Genomic DNA, 16704 nt, shown 5'->3' on the forward strand with positions numbered 1-16704 from the left:
AGAGTGGGTGGGAGAGAGAGAGAGGGGGGGAGGGAGAGAGAGAGAGAGAGAGAGGGGGGGAGGGAGAGAGAGAGGGGGAGGGAGAGAGGGGGGAGGGAGAGAGGGGGGAGGGAGAGAGAGGGGGGAGAGGGGGAAGAGAGAGAGAGGGGGTAAGAGAGAGAGAGGGGGGGGAGAGAGGGGGGAGAGAGAGAGAGGGGGGAGAGAGAGAGGGGGGGAGAGAGGGGGGAGAGAGAGGGAAGAGAGAAAGGGGGGAGAGAGAAAGGGGGGAGAGAGAGGGGGAGAGAGAGAGGGGGGAGAGAGGGGGGAGATGGAGAGAGAGAGGGGAGGGAGATGGAGAGAGAGAGGGGAGAGAGAAGGGGGAGCAGAGAGGGGGAGGGGAGAGAGGGGGAGGGGAGGGGAGAGAGGGGGAGAGAGAGAGAGAGAGAGAGAGAGAGGGGGGGGGAGAAAGAGAGGGGGAGAGGAAGGGGGAGAGAGGGAGAGAGAGAGAGAGAGAGATCTCCACTACAACCCCACATTGAATGATATACAGTACATACAGTGTATATATAAATATAAATCATAAATACACAATATACTTATAAATTTAAAGAAACTTTGCTTTTTATTATTCTTTTATTAATTTCATAAGCAATAAAAGAAAGATGGTTTAACACATCCGACATTCCCTTCAGGTAGCAGATGTGGATGAAAGTTGATAATGAAAGGACCTTTGAAATATCAGTTGACTAAATGATGACATGATTAAATGTTCTGTCTAATGATTTTAAAATGACTGGGGAGGAGGGGTGGTGACATCACGATCTCCACCTCATCCAATCAGAGAACACCTTGTATTCATTGAAAAAAAAAAATACAAAGAAGTCTATGAATGGTGGTGGCACTGAATGGGCGCCCCCTGTGGTCAGTGTGCAGTGGGGCAACTACTCAACACCGGTCCCAGAGGATTGCGGTGATCACTGTAGTAGCAGTGACTAGTACAAGGATTGTCAGCTTCCCCTGCGGCCTGTCTGGTATGAGATACACTTACATTGTGCCAAGCTGGACCAAAGTGAAGTTGGCCGTACACTGGGAGAATTTCATCCAAAATTTTAGTTTTAAGAACATTCGTTTAATTCTCAAATGGTTAGTAGGGTCAAATCAACAATAGTTTTCAACTGCAACAACAAAAATTCAAAGGAGCAGGATGGACATTTTTTCTCAAACAAATTACTTTTAAAGGGTGGCTCAGCAGGGACCAGCTGAATTTCGATCCATGTGTGGGCAGGCTGGTTGTACATGTACAGAAGTCTGTCTACCGATCGACTCCTGAGCAACCAGCCTGTCCGGTTTTTCCTGAATGATCAGTGCCGCCGGCTATAGCGGTAGATAGCAGAGCGGGAAGGATTCCACCATCCACATTGAATGTGTGATGGAAGAATTGGGTCTTTCCCATACCCCTCCCCCCCCCTCCCAGAGACCTACGCCAGTCGCGCGCTTGCAGCTAGGGGGCGCACTCCCGCCCCCACTCGGCAGTGGGGACTCCGATTGCACGGGGCAGGCGGCTCCGATTGCGCCTGACACTGCGATCGCTCCCCGCTGAGAGAGAAGAACGGTCAGCTGTTGAAAACACAGCTGACCGTTCTTCTCTCTGGAATGATCACAGAGCTCCTGTGATCCTTCTATATAGGATCACAGTCTCTATGGTCATTTCACAAGCCACGCCCCCGGCAGTTAGAATAACTCCCTAGGTCCACATTTAACTCCTTGATCACCCACAGTGTTAACCCTTTCCCTGCTAGTGTCATTATTACAGTAACAGTGCATATTTTTAGCACTGATTACTGTAGTAATGGTCACTGGTCCCCCCAAAAGTGTCAAGAATGTCAGTTAGGGGTCCGATCTGTCCGCCGCAATGTCGCAGTCCCGCTAAAAATCGCAGATTGCTGCCATTACTAGTAAAAAAAAAAAGAAAGAACAATTACATAAATCTTTCCTGTAATTTGTAGACACGATAACTTTTGCGCAAACCAATCAAAATACGCTTATTGCGATTTTTTTTACCAAAATATGTAGCAGAAAACAAATTGGCCTAAATTTTGATTTTTACATTTTTTTTTTTGGATCACTTGCGATGTCTGTGTGTTGGAAGTCGCATTGCATTCGGACGCCGAACTCCCACAGGACCCTTTTTTTGGTCCACACCAGAATTGGATCGCATTGGTGTTCACACCTATGCGATTCGATTCATGTCTCACTCTTTGTCCCCCGTCTCCCTCACGCTCTTCCCCTCGTTCTCTTTCTCTTTGCCTCTCTCTCTGCTCCCCCCGCTCTCTCTCCTCTCTCCTCTCTCTCCTCTCTCTCCTCTCTCTTCCTCTCTCCTCTCTCTCCTCTCTCCTCTCTCCTCCTCTCCTCTCTTCCTCTCTCCTCTCTCCTCTCTCCTCTCTCCTCTCTCCTCTCTCCTCTCTCCTCTCTCCTCTCTCCTCTCTCTCTTTCTTCTCTCTCTCTCTCCCTCTCTCCCCTCTCGCTCTCTCCCTCTCGCTCTCTCGCTCTCCTCTCGCTCTCTCGCTCTCCGCTCTCCTCTCGCTCTCTCGCTCTCCTCTCGCTCTCTCGCTCTCCTCTCGCTCTCCAGCTCTCTCTCTCTGCTCCCCCCCCTCTCGCGCTCTCTCACACCTATGCAATCCAATTCATGTCCGAACTGACAGTTCGCACTGCGATATGCCGAACTGATCTGGGGTATCGTTAACGATTCGCATATGGCAGTGTGAACTGCCTGCGAGTCGAGTGCGATGCCGGAACTCGCAGTGGATTCGCAGGGTTCCCGCATTGCATATATGTGAACTGGCACTAAATGACACCTCAGATTCGTTCGCATTTCGCAGTGCGAACTGTCAGTTTAGATAGGAATCAGATCTCATAAGTGTGAACACCATGCGATCCGATTCTGGTGCGGATCAAAAAAAGGGTGCTGTGCGACTTTGATCCCGAATGCGATGCAAATTCAGCATGCAATCTGTATGGCTGAATTTGCATCACACAGACCTCGCATGTGATTTGCAGAGCAGTGGCGGTGCGATGTCTGACATCGCTACAGTGTGAACCGCCACTTATAGGGCCATGTTCCAGTTTCAGTGCCCCCCTCCCCCCCCCCCCCTCTCTCATTAGATTTATGGGGATGTGTGTTAATTTGTTGAAGTTTTGCACACAATGCAGTCTCCTGGTGGCGGGTTAATTAGCAGGGCTGACACAGTGCCCAGTCCCCGATATGTTTACCGATATCAGCTGGTCACCTTTGTCACTTCTCTTTGATCTGGAGCAGCATTCAGTTCATGAGCCGCCCCTCCTCCGCCTTTTTGAAGTGGAAAAGTCCTGATTGTAAAGTTGGCCATAGACACCCAAGGGCCATCGATCGTCTTAAAGCCCAACTCCGGGAATGATCTGTATTGCCAAACCAAAGCTGGACATACACTAGAAGATTTTCGAATGAACATTTGTACAAAAATTCTCCAATACGTTCAATGACTATAAATGTCCTTCGAAAGTGCTTAAAAAAAAAGTTTCTTTTAACCACTTCTGGACCGGAAGATTTTCCCCCTTAATGACCAGGCCATATTTTGCGATTCAGCACTGCGTTCAGCACAGTGCGACGCTGTACCTAAATACAATTGATGTCCTTTTTTTCCCACAAATAGAGATTTCTTTTGGTGGTATTTGATCACCTCTGCGATTTTTTTATTTTTTGCGCTATAAACAAAAAAAGAGCGACAATTCTGAAAAAAAAATACCAATGTTTTTCACTTTTTGCTATTTAACAAAAAAAGTGATTTGCAGAGCAGTGCGCTCCGAATCACATGCGATGTCTGAGATCACATATGTGTGAACCAGCACTAACTATGCGTTGACACTGTGTGAACTGCCTGCGAATCGGGTGCAATGCGGGAACACGCAGTGGATTCACAGGGTTCCCGCATCGCACCAGTGTGAACCGGCACTTAAACTGCGTGCAAAACGTCGATCACATTGTCTGCAATAATCAGGATTTCAGATTGGGTGACATGCGATTTGCTCCATGTGCTGCATATCATACGCTGTCACCATATAAATAGGGTTTTCTTTTTTTGTTACATTGTTGCAAATTAAATATTGTTTTCCCCCTTTTCCCCTTCTTTTTAGGCCCTGCTCAGATGTCGCATATCGTGAGCGTTCCTGCAATGCCAGCCCTATGAGCGATTGTCACCCAAAAATAAGCTCCTGCTTCTTTTCAGGCGACAGGCTTCACACGATTTGAAGGCTCCATTCACACTTCTTGTAGGGGAAACTCACGTTCCTGCTTGCAAATTTTGTGTGAGCGATTCTGTGCGTTTGAAGATAGGACAGCACATTCACTTCAATTGGCTGTCCTATGCATGGCTGTTGTCCTTTTTTGGGCGACAAGCTTCATGCGATTTTTAGAGTCGTGTTTTGCTGCAACTGCAGCGCCGTTCTGCCGTACAGCAAAATCGCACCACATTTGGGGTGTTATTTAGAATGAATGCCACTCAGACATGTGTTACACCTTTTGCACGGATTGCCACGCACTTTGGAATCGCAGGCAGAATCGTGAATGGAGCCTTAAAGGCACGGTTTGTGACTGCCGCACAATTCTGTCACATGACAATTGCAGCAGAATAGAATCATATTTGGTGTGCCATTGAAGGATAAAGGCACCCAAAAGCAGGTATTGCATTTTGAACCGATTGGCACACAAGTTGGAATCGCAGGCAGAATTGCAGCGATTCCACATCTCGGCATGTGTTTGGAGCCTCAAAAGTCGTGGTTTGCCGCACGATTCCATCTTGCGACAATCGCAGCAGAATAGCATCGTGTTTGGTGTGCTATTGAAGAGTAATGGCGCCCAAAAGCCGTTGTGCATTTTGCAGTGATTGCTATGCGATTTGGAATCACGAGCAGAATCACTGCGATTTGCTGTCTGAAGCTTCATCTGCGTTTGGGTCGCTCTTCAAACAGCGATAGACAGGCAGCGAGGATACACGCATCTGGCAAACTTGTGCGCATTCATGTCCGCCAAAACGCTTGATAACCGCAGTACCACTGGGTTTGTGGCATGATTTTAAAAATCGCTCCTGCAGTACTTTTTGCAAAATGTGGCACATCAGAACCGCAAAAAATACCCGCGCCCGGACACACCTTTAGTCCCGGTTCACACTATAGCGATGACAGACATTGCATGTGAATTGGAGCGCACTGCTCTGAAAATCACATGCGATGTCTGTGCGATGCAAATTCAGGAATACAGATTGTATACAGATTGTATGGCTCAATTTGCATCGGATTTAGACAGAACTCGCACAGGACCCTTTTTGGGTCTGCACCAGAATCAGATCGCATGGGTGGTTCACTAAAAAAAAAAAAAGTTTTGCCTTTAGTTATACTTTAACCCCTAACCTTAAAAATATATTAAATAATTTACTACTACTACCAATAATAATAATAAAATAATAATAAACACCCAAATAATAATAATTATTATAATAATATTTTATTGGTGTTATTAATGACGATTTATGTATTTGGTGTGAGGGTTATGTTGGCCATACACTACGAAAAATCAGCCGAAATTCGGTCATTTGGACAGTTCTTTCATTTTTTGGCCAGTTAATGGGCATGAATCGGTAATCGGTTGTGATGTTTTTGAGCCAAAAAAAAGGAAGGACGAGTTTTAAAATTTTCTTCCGAACGAACGATAAATTGAAAGGTTAATGTGTTTCTCATCCAAACTGTTTGCACTCGGTATATGTGAAAAAAACAGACGAAAAACGGATTCATTTACATCCATTGAACGATTTATCGGTCATTACATGATGGCACGATCGTTTGCTCTGTATGGCCAGCATTAGGGTGTTTATTTAATAATTTTTTATTATTATTTTTCTTTTTGGGTTTTCCTTTGTTGTATTTATTTTTTATGAATATTTTTATTTGTGTATTTATTTTACATTTATTTATTTATACATTATTAATAATAGTAGTAGTAGTAGTAGTAGTATAATAGTAGTAGTATAGTCAGTGGTGTATTTTGGTTTTGTGCTGCCCTAGGCAAGACTAAAATTGGGCGAGGAGGGGTGAGAGAGAGAGGGGGGATGAGAGAGAGAGGGGGGATGAGAGAGAGAGGGGGGATGAGAGAGAGAGGGGGGATGAGAGAGAGAGGGGGGATGAGAGAGAGGGTAGATGAGAGAGAGGGTAGATGAGAGAGAGGGGGGGATGAGAGAGAGGGGGGATGAGAGAGAGGAGGGGATGAGAGAGAGGGGGGATGAGAGAGAGGGGGGATGAGAGAGAGGAGGGGTGAGAGAGAGGGAGAGAGTGAGAGGAGGGGTGAGAGAGAGGGAGAGAGAGAGAGGAGGGGTGAGAGAGAGGGAGAGAGAGAGAAGGGGTGAGAGAGAGAGAGAGAGAGAGAGAGAGAGAGGAGGGGTGAGAGAGAGGAGGGGTGAGAGAGAGGAGGGGTGAGAGAGAGGGGGGATGAGAGAGAGGGGGATGAGAGAGAAAGAGAGAGGGGTGAGAGAGAGAGGGAGAGAGAGATGAGGGGTAAGAGAGAGAGGGGGGTGAGAGAGGCGGCTCTAGCATCCACTGGCTAATAGAGTCTCAGGTGAAGGGGGTGAGAGAGAGAGAGAGAGAGAGAGAGAGAGAGGAGGGGTGAGAGAGAGAGAGAGAGAGAGAGAGGAGGGGTGAGAGAGAGAGAGAGGAGGGGTGAGAGAGAGAGAGAGAGAGAGAGAGAGAGAGAGAGAGGAGGGGTGAGAGAGAGAGAGAGAGAGAGAGAGAGAGAGAGAGAGAGGAGGGATGAGAGAGAGAGAGGAGGGGTGAGAGAGAGAGAGAGGAGGGTGAAAGAGAGAGGGGGGATGAGAGAGAGGAGGGGTGAGAGAGAGGGAGAGAGGGAGAGGAGGGGTGAGAGAGAGAGAGAGAGAGAGAGAGGAGGGGTGAGAGAGAGGGAGAGAGAGAGAGAAGGGGTGAGAGAGAGAGAGAGAGGAGGGGTGAGAGAGAGGAGGGGTGAGAGAGAGAGAGGGGGGATGAGAGAGGGGGGATGAGAGAGAGGGGGATGAGAGAGAAAGAGAGGGGTGAGAGAGAGAGGGAGAGAGAGATGAGGGGTAAGAGAGAGAGGGGGGTGAGAGAGGCGGCTCTAGCATCCACTGGCCAATAGAGTCTCACATGAAGGGGGTGGCTTTTTTGCTGCCCCCCCTGCAAAGTGCTGCCCTAGGCCTGGGCCTTGTTGGCCTAGGCCAAAATACAGCACTGAGTATAGTATAATAGTAGTAGTAGTATAGTATAATAGTAGTAGTAGTATAGTATAATAGTAGTAGTATAGTATAATAGTAGTAATAGTAGTAGTAGTAGTAGTATAGTGTAGTAGTAGTATAATAGTAGAATAGTATAGTAGTAGTAGTAGTATAGTATAATAGTAGTAGTAGTATAGTATAATAGTAGTAGTAGTAGTATAGTATAATAGTAGTAGTATAGTATAATAGTAGTAGTGTAGTAGTATAATAGTAGTAGTAGTATAGTATAATAGTAGTAGTAGTAGTAGTATAGTATAATAGTAGTAGTATAGTATAATAGTAGTAGTATAGTATAATAGTAGTAGTGTAGTAGTAGTAGTATAATAGTAGTAGTAGTATAGTATAATAGTAGTAGTAGTATAGTATAATAGTAGTAGTAGTAGTATAGTATAATAGTAGTAGTAGTATAGTATAATAGCAGTAGTAGTATAGTATAATAGTAGTAGTAGTATAGTATAATAGTAGTAGTAGTAGTAGTATAGTATAATAGTAGTAGTAGTATAGTATAATAGCAGTAGTAGTATAGTATAATAGTAGTAGTAGTATAGTATAATAGTAGTAGTAGTAGTAGTATAGTATAATAGTAGTAGTGTAGTAGTAGTAGTATAATAGTAGTAGTAGTGTAGTAGTAGTATAATAGTGTAGTAGTAGTAGTAGTATAATAGTAGTAGTGTAGTAGTATAATAGTAGTAGTGTAGTAGTATAATAGTAGTAGTGTAGTAGTAGTATAATAGTAGTAGTAGTAGTAGTAGTAGTAGTAGTAGTAGTATAATAGTAGTAGTAGTAGTATAATAGTATAGCAGTAGTAGTAGTAGTAGTAGTAGTAGTATAGCAGTAGTAGTAGTAGTAGTATAATAATAGTAGTAGTAGTAGTAGTATAATAGTATAGCAGTAGTAGTAGTATAATAGTAGTAGTAGTAACACCCTAACAAAAAAATAAATAAATAATAAGACAATAAATAAAATATTAACCCCTAACCCAAACCCTAAGGCTCGGTTGACACTGGGGCGGCTTCAAAGTCGCCCTAACTCTGAAGCCGCCCTGACAGGGCGATTTTAGTGTGGCTTGCAAACAACTTCTTTAATAGAAGTCAATGCAAGCCGCTCAAGTCGCCCCCAAGTAGTGAAGGAACCTTTTTCTATGTTGGAGTGACTGGAGTCGCTCCGATTAGACCGGTTTCATTGCACTGAATGGAGAGCGTCTTGTCAGGCGACAAGTCACCCCAGTGTGACCTGAGCCTAACCCCTAATCCAACCTGAACTCTAACCCCTAAAAATGAAAAGTGGATGTAAAAATATAGCAACAAATGATGCAACAGATGATAGTTTTTTCTATTGGCTAATAAAAAAAACAGTCAAAAAATGTCAAAAAGGTGCCAAAATTGGACATAAAATCTCACGGAAAAACAGCTGCAGAAACGCTCAAAGACGCTACGCTCAGGTGTGAACGCAGCCTTAGCGGAACGGTCACGCTTTATCTAATCTAATTACGTCCGTCTCAGTGGTCACCAAATAGTTAAATGGTTTTCCGGTATATCCTGTTCCGGAACAAACAAGCCAATCAAACAATGAATGCGTTCGTCAAACGCCAGCGCTGTTTACCTTCGTCAATAGAGGCGGCTCCCGAGGCGACGGCAGTCCGGCCAACAGTCCAGCGCGCTCGTGTCCCTACAGGTCCCGGCAGACAAGTTCAAACTTTTCCCACACCGGGGTGTCACATAGCGAAGAGGGTTGGAAAGTGCTGTGTGGAGTCGCAGTGTCACATGTCCTGCTTAGGTAACCTGTCTGGTGACATCACAGAGGCGTCCTGTCCACGCCCTGACCCTGCGGCTGTGTGACCCCGACCGCCCCCCCAATAGTTAAATCATAAAGTCCCTTCCAGGGACATTGGGGTTCATTTACTAAAACTGGAGAGTGCGAAATCTGGTGCAGCTCTGCATGGGAGCCAATCAGCTTCTAACTTCAGCTTCTTCAATTAACTATTTGTCATCTGGACCAATCCTGACTCTTCACTCCCGCATGTAAAAGTTTACTTTCTTTGCTAGTAAAAACTTGGATCCCTTAAACATTATATATCTATCTATATCTGTCTATATATATATATATATATATATATATATATATATATATATATACACACACACACTGTATACATCTCTCTCTCTCTCATATATATAGTGCATTTTTGATGCATTTTCCTACATTCCAGTACAGTCCAGTGCAGGAAAAATGCAGCATGGTCTACTTTTGCCCTGGAACTGCAAGCACTGGTGTGAACTATGCCATTGGAAACAATATAACCGGGTATTCATGCCTTTTTGATGCAGAAAAAAAAATGCACTGGACTGCATGTGATGTGAACTGGTCCTAATAATACTGAGCTGATGGAGGCTCACACCACAAAAACTTTCGGTGCGTTTTGATTTGTTTTTGATGTGTTCCAGTGCATTTTTGATGCCTTTTACTGCATTCCAGTACAGTCCAGTGTAGGAAATTGCAGCATGTTCTTACATTTTCTCTGAAACTGACAGCACTGGTGTGAACTATGCCATTGGAAACCATATAACCTACTATCCATGCATTTTTGATGCAGTAAAAAACCCTGCACTGGACTGCATGTGATGTGAACCGGCCCCAATAATACCGAGCTGATTGAGGTTCACACCACAAAAAAAGCACTCCAGATCTGTTTTGGATGCATTTCTGCATGCGCGTTTTTGACGTGTTCCGGTATGTTTCTGATGCATTTCCAGATGCATTCTAGATGCTTTTTTTCTGTTTTTTTCTCCTGTCCTGGGTTCTGGTGCCTTTTTGATGCTTTCCAGTGCATTTTTGATGCATTTTACTGCGTTCCAGTACAGTAAAAAATGCATCATGTTCTACTTTTGCACTGGTGTGACCTCTGCCATTGGAAACCATATAACCTACTTTCCATGCGTTTTTGATGCAGATTAAAAAAAAAAAAATACACTGTACTGCATGTGGTGTGAACTGTTACTAAACCCAGGAGCTTGCAATCACTATATCTGATCTCCCCAGGAGCCTGCATTCACTATATCTGGTCTCCCCAGGAGCCTGTATTCAATATATCTGGTCTCCCCAGGATCCTTCATGTACTATATCTGGTCTCCCCAGGAGACTGCATTCACTATATCTGCTCTCCCCAGGAGCCTGCATTCACTATATCTGCTCTCCCCAGGAACCTGCATTCACTAGATCTGGTCTCCCCAGGAACCTGCAGTCACTATATCTGGTCTCCCCAGGAACCTGCAGTCACTATATCTGGTCTCCCCAGGAACCTGCAGTCACTATATCTGGTCTCCCCAGGAACCTGCAGTCACTATATCTGGTCTCCCCAGGAGCCTGCATTCACTATATCTGCTCTCCCCAGGAGCCTGCATTCGCTATATCTGCTCTCCCCAGGAGCCTGCATTCACTATATCTGCTCTCCCCAGGAACCTGCATTCACTATATCTGCTCTCCCCAGGATCCTGCATTCACTATATCTGATCTCCCCAGGGGCCTGCAGTCACTATATCTGGTCTCCCCAGGAACCTGCATTCACTATATCTGCTCTCCCCAGGAGCTTGCAATCACTATATCTGCTCTCCCACAGTACACAGAACATGGAAATGCAATTATTTTATTAAATATAAAACTGCTAAATCCCTTTTCTCATCAGCAGTGTATAGCAGTCTTGTGACTTCTATCAGTGTCTGGTTAAAGCTTGTAGGAGGAGTTTTCATTCACCTCTGACTGACCTATGAGGCTGCAGGACCCCTGACCCCCTGTCTGGACAGTGCTGATTGGCCCTGTGCTGATCACATGCACTCTCCCAAGAATAAAAAAAAACTAATTTCAAACTGAGCATGTGCAGAGTGCTCCCTAGGGATCTGTACTTTCAGGACATGGATTGGGGACCGTGGAAGGGGAGGATCAGAGAAGACAGGATCACACAGCCTTTTTACACAATGCAGAGGATTAACCCCTTAGGTTTCACAATGAGTATAACAAGCATGCTTTACTGCATGTACAGACTGATTTTACTGTTGTGGGTTTAGTAACACTTTAATGGATTCTGCACGTTCAGCTTTACAAGGACTGGAAGGACAGGTGGGGGAGGGGTATGGGGGGGCGTCAGTCGCTCGGTCCCGGGTTCCATAGACATCCGTCCGTAGCGGAGGCGGCTGTGTCTCGGTGCAGCGAAGCTTGTGAAATTCGCCCCTTGGCTCTTTCTTGTCGGAATGAAAGCCACATGCTGGGCCGCGGCCGGCGAGCTTTGTGCCTTACAATTAAAATCTCTTTAACTTGTCATAAGACAAAACGAATCGGAGCCCCTCCCCGCCTTTCCCACTCCGTGGCACGCTTCCCCGCTCACATTTAAAGGGCAAGCTGCGGGGGGGCCTTGGCGAGCGTCTCTCTTGGTAAAAGGATTATGGGGTTTAATTTACTAAAGGCAAATAGACCGAGCACTCTGAAAAGTGCAGTTGCTCCGCAGCTTAGTAAATGAGGAAAGCTTAAGAACACCCAATCACATGCAAGGAAAATTTAAAAAACAGCATTTTTTCTTCCACATGATTGGATGATGGAAGTCAGCAGAGCTTCTGTATTTCATCAGAGAGTCACACCCCTCCCCAATCAGGGTCCCCTTCAGAGCCCACCTTAGGAGTCCCTACTTGCATCAAAGACCCCACCACAGTCAACTTAGTCCTTCCTTAAAGCGGAGTTCCAGCCTTTTCACTCACCTGTCCAACGGTCCAGCGATGCGGCCGCCTGAAGCCTCGATCCTCTTCCCTCTGGTCTCGGTGGCGCCGGCATCACTGCTGTGGGCACCCGGCTGTGACAGTTTGCGGCTTCACAGACGGGTACCCACTGCGCATGCGCGAGTCGCGCTCCGAGTCTTGATTGGCCGGCAATCTTCTGGGACCTCTGACATGTCCCAGAAGATTGCAGGGAGGGAGGGGGAGAGGAGAACTTCCGTTCAGGGCGCCGCGGCACTCCGAGCGGAAGTGGGAGCGGGTACATGTCAAAACTAGGTACCCGCTCCCCCCCCCAAAAAAATGACATGCCAAATGTGGCATGTCAGGGGGTTAGAATACCTAAAGCGGAAGTTTCACTTTTGGGTGGAGCTCCGCTTTAAATCATGGTCCCCATTACAATTAGAGTCCACCTTAGGGATTTATCCTTACATCAGGGTCCCCGTCAGAGCCCCCCCCCCCCTTACATTAGAACTCCTGCCTTACATCAGGGTCCCCGTCAGAGCCCCCCCCCCCCTTACATTAGAACTCCTGCCTTACATCAGGGTCCCCATCAGAGCCCCCCCTCCCCCTTTACATTAGAACTCCTGCCTTACATCAGGGCCCCTATCAGAGCCCTCTTACATCAGGGTCTGCTGTAGGAGTCCTCCCATTATATCAAGGTCCCCATCAGAGCCCCCCCCCCTTACATTAGGGTCCTTATTAAAGCTCCTATTACATCAGAATCCACCTTAGGTGTCCCCCCTTTACATCAGAGTTCTTATTAGTCCTCCCTGAGATGAGAGTCCCCATAATAGCTCCCCTTACAGCAGAGTGCCCATCAGAGTCCACCTTAGGAATCCCGTCTTACATCAGAGTCCCCATTATAGTCCACTTTAGGAGTCTCGCCTTACATCAGGGACCTTATCAAAGCCCCTCTTACATCAGAGTCCTCGTTAAGAGTCCCACCTTTAGAAAGAGTTTTCTTTGGTCCCCCCTGATATGAGAGTCCCTATAATAGCCCCCCTTACTGCAGAGTGCCCATCAGAGTCTACCTTAGAAATCCCATCTTACATCTGAGTCCCCATTATAGTCCACTTTAGGAGTCTCGCCTTAGATCAGGGTCCCTATCAGAGCCCACTTACATCTGGGTCTGCTTTAGGAGTCCTCCCATTATATCAAGGTCCCCATCAGAGCCCCCCCCCTTACATTAGGGTCTTTATCAAAGCTCCTATTACATCAGAATCCACCTTAGGAGTCCCCCCTTTACATCAGAGTTCTTATTGGTTCTCCCTGATATGAGAGTCCCCATAATAGCTCCCCTTACAGCAGAGTGTCAATCAGAGTCCACCTTAGGAATCCCGTGTAAATCAGAGTCCCCATTATAGTCCACTTTAGGAGTCTCGCCTTACATCAGGAACCTTATGAAAGCCCCTCTTACATCAGAGTCCTCGTTAAGAGCCCCACCTTTAGAAAAAGTTTTTATTGGTCCCCCCTGATATGACAGTCCCTATAATAGCCCCCCTTACAGCAGAGTGCCCATCAGAGACCACCTTAGGAATCCCATCTTACATCTGAGTCCCCATTATAGTCCACTTTAGGAGTCTCGCCTTAGATCAGGGTCCCTATCAGAGCCCACTTACATCTGGGTCTGCTTTAGGAGTCCCCCCATTTATCAAGGTCCTCAGAGCCCCCTTACATAAGGGACCTTATCAAAGCCCCTCTTACATCTCCCTCTTGGCGCCATAATTCTTCAGGAATCATCCAGGGTCTGAATAATAGCTATGGCAGAATACTTATTTAAAAGCCTCTCTTACATCAGAATCAACCTTAGGAGTCCCCCCCTTTACATAAGAGTTCTTATTGGTCCTCCCTGACATGAGTCCCCATAATAGTTCCTCTTACAGCAGAGTGCCAATCAGAGTCCACCTTAGGAATCCCGTCTTACATCTCAATCCCTAATATAGTCCAGTTTAGGTGTCTCACCTTACATCGGGGTCCCTATCAGAGCCCTCTTACATCAGGGTCTGCCTTAGGAGTCCCCCCCATTTATCAAGGTCCCCATCAGAGCCCCCCTTACATCAGGGACCTTATCAAAGCTCCTATTACATCAGAATCCACCTTAAGAGTCCCCCCTTTACATCTGAGTTCTTATTGGTCCTCCCTGATATGAGAGTCCCCATAATAGCTCCCCTTACAGCACAGTGCCCATCAGAGCCCACCTTAGGAATCCCGTGTAAATCAGACTCCCCATTATAGTCCACTTTAGGAGTCTCGCCTTACATCAGGAACCTTATGAAAGCCCCTCTTACATCAGAATCCACGTTAAGAGACCCACCTTTAGAAATTTTTTTTATTTGTCCCCCCCCCTGATAGGAGAGTCCCCATAATAGCTCCCCGCTTGCACTGGCAGGTGACGGATGCAACCTAATTAAAATGCATAATGGGTCCTAATGGCGCCTCGGTCGTCTGCGCCATCTGGGAGGCGTTTCAATTATGCCAAAAATTTTCACATTGGAGGAGAATATTAAACCAAATAAAACCGTTCCGACCGCGCTGCATGAATTATAATAAAAGCCCGACTCGGGCGCCGGCGGTGGATGTCATTTACTTTACAGGTCTGGCTGAGGATAACGGGGGAGGAAAGTTATAGAACTTTGAATTCTTATTTTTTACACCTGACATGGAGGGGAGATCGCAGCCTGTGCATTGTACAACACGTGGGAGAAGATGATGGGGGTTGTTGTTCAATGACGGTTATAATAATGGAATGTGAAGAGTTTGCAGGCCCATTCACAGCACTGGGCGCATGCGGTGGCGCATAAAACTTGCGCTGTGGTGCAGCCATGCTTTGATGTGCTGTTGGATTGCAGGGTTTACATTTTCTTAATTGTATGCTGCTTAATGCCGCATACGGCGTTCGGCCACGTTAACCACTTCTGGACCGCCCACTGTATAAATACGTCGGTACTTTGACGTTAAATACCGGGGGTATGGCAGCAGATAGCTACCATAACCCCGGTATTTTTTTAATCAGCGGGCGGTCCGCTTTAAGATAAGGGTGGTCCCAGCAGCGGGATCACCTTTATGGGCGGCAGGAGAGGTGCCCCCCCCCAGTTGTTTTCCCCACTTACCGGAGCCGTCGGTAGCAGGGAAAATAATCCAGTCCTCTATCCTCTTAGGCAGGAAGTCAAGTGAGGGCAAGATGGCCCCACTCTACTCTATGGCCTTGGAGGAAGTGTAGATGTGAGATGGGAGGTCTTTTTGACCCCAGATCTCACATTAAAGAGGACCTGTCCTGCTTATTTCTATTACAAGGGACGTTTACATTCCTTGTATTGGAATAAAAGTGATAAAAAATAAATACATTTAAGCCTTGGTTCACACTGGGGCGGCACGACTCTGTACTACTTCAGGAGCGACTTGTGCATTCCCATGCACCACGACTTCGGAGCGACTTGCAAGGACTTCACATAATGGAAGTCTATGCAAGTCGCTCCGATGTCGCCCGGAAGTAGTACAGGACCCTTTTTCTAAGTCGGAGCGACTTGTGTCGCTCCTATTAGAACGGCTCCTGTAGCAGTCAATGGACCGCGAGGGAGCGAGACTTGTCAGGCTGACAAGTCGCGCTGGTGTGAATGGAGTGTTAAAGGGATAGTGTAAAAATAAAAAAATAAAGATAAAATAAATAAGAAAAAAAAATTAAAGCGCCCGTCCCTGTTAGCTCGCGTGCAGAAGCGAACGCATACGCAAGTTGCGCCCACATTTGTAAACTATGTTCAAACCACACATGTGAGGTATCGCCGCGATCGTTAGAGCGAGAGCAATAATTCTAGCATTAGACCTCCTCTGTAAAGCTGGATACACACTATACAATTTTCTTTAGATTGTTTCCTTTGGATTTACCAAAACCATATAATATGAGGTCAGACCTAAACAATTTTAATTTGTATGCAATCAGGCAGGCCCTTGTATTCCATAGTTGAAGATAAATCTAAAGGAAATATACCAACAAAAGTTGTATAGTGTGTAACCAGCTTAACTCTAAGCTGGTAACCTGTAGAAAATTTTAAAGCGTCGCCTATGGAGATTTTTAAGTACCAAAGTTTTTCGCCTTTCTACGAGCGTGCGCAATTTCTAAGCATGACATGTTGGGTATCTATTTACTCAGCATAACATTATCTTTCACATTATAGAAAATTAGGCTAACTTTACTGTTTTCTTATTTTTTAATATATATTAAATAAAAAAGTGTATTTTTTCCAAAACAATTGCGTTTGTAAGACCGCTGTGCAAATACGGTGTGATAAAAAATATTGCAACGATATCCATTTTATTCTCTAGGGTCTCTGCTAAAAAAAAAAAAAAAATTATAAATTAATATACAAAGTATATTATATATATATATATATATATATATATATATATATATATATATATATATATATATATATATATATATATATATATATATATATATATAATGTTTGGGGGTTCTAAGTAATTTTCTAGCAAAAAAAATAATTATTTTAACTTGTAAACAACAAGTGTCAGAATTAGGCCCCGTCCAGAAGTGGTTAAGCTATAGTAGTTGGATTTGAGGTTGGAAAATAGAAGAGGGTAGAGAAAGGCTGCTAAACGCTAACGCTGCTAAACGTGGCTAA

The 16704-nt window shown here is 45.5% G+C and overlaps 1 protein-coding gene across 4 annotated transcripts in view; it reads right to left on the reverse strand.

Annotated features, from left to right (window-relative positions):
* Window positions 1-16704, reverse strand: part of FOXN3 (forkhead box N3) — a 312655-nt gene that overhangs the window by 212684 nt on the left and 83267 nt on the right. Inside the window, exon 1 of one of the 4 annotated variants that reach the window (XM_082242800.1) lies at window positions 8907-9034. The exons of the other annotated variants lie outside the window; for them this stretch is intronic. The gene's annotated coding sequence lies outside the window, so the exon portion shown is untranslated. Of the gene's footprint in view, window positions 1-8906; window positions 9035-16704 lie in introns of those variants that run through there. 4 annotated transcript variants of the gene reach the window in all.

Source organism: Pelophylax lessonae (genome assembly GCF_965119305.1).
Source record: "Pelophylax lessonae genome assembly, chromosome: 13".
NCBI lineage: Eukaryota > Metazoa > Chordata > Amphibia > Anura > Ranidae > Pelophylax > Pelophylax lessonae.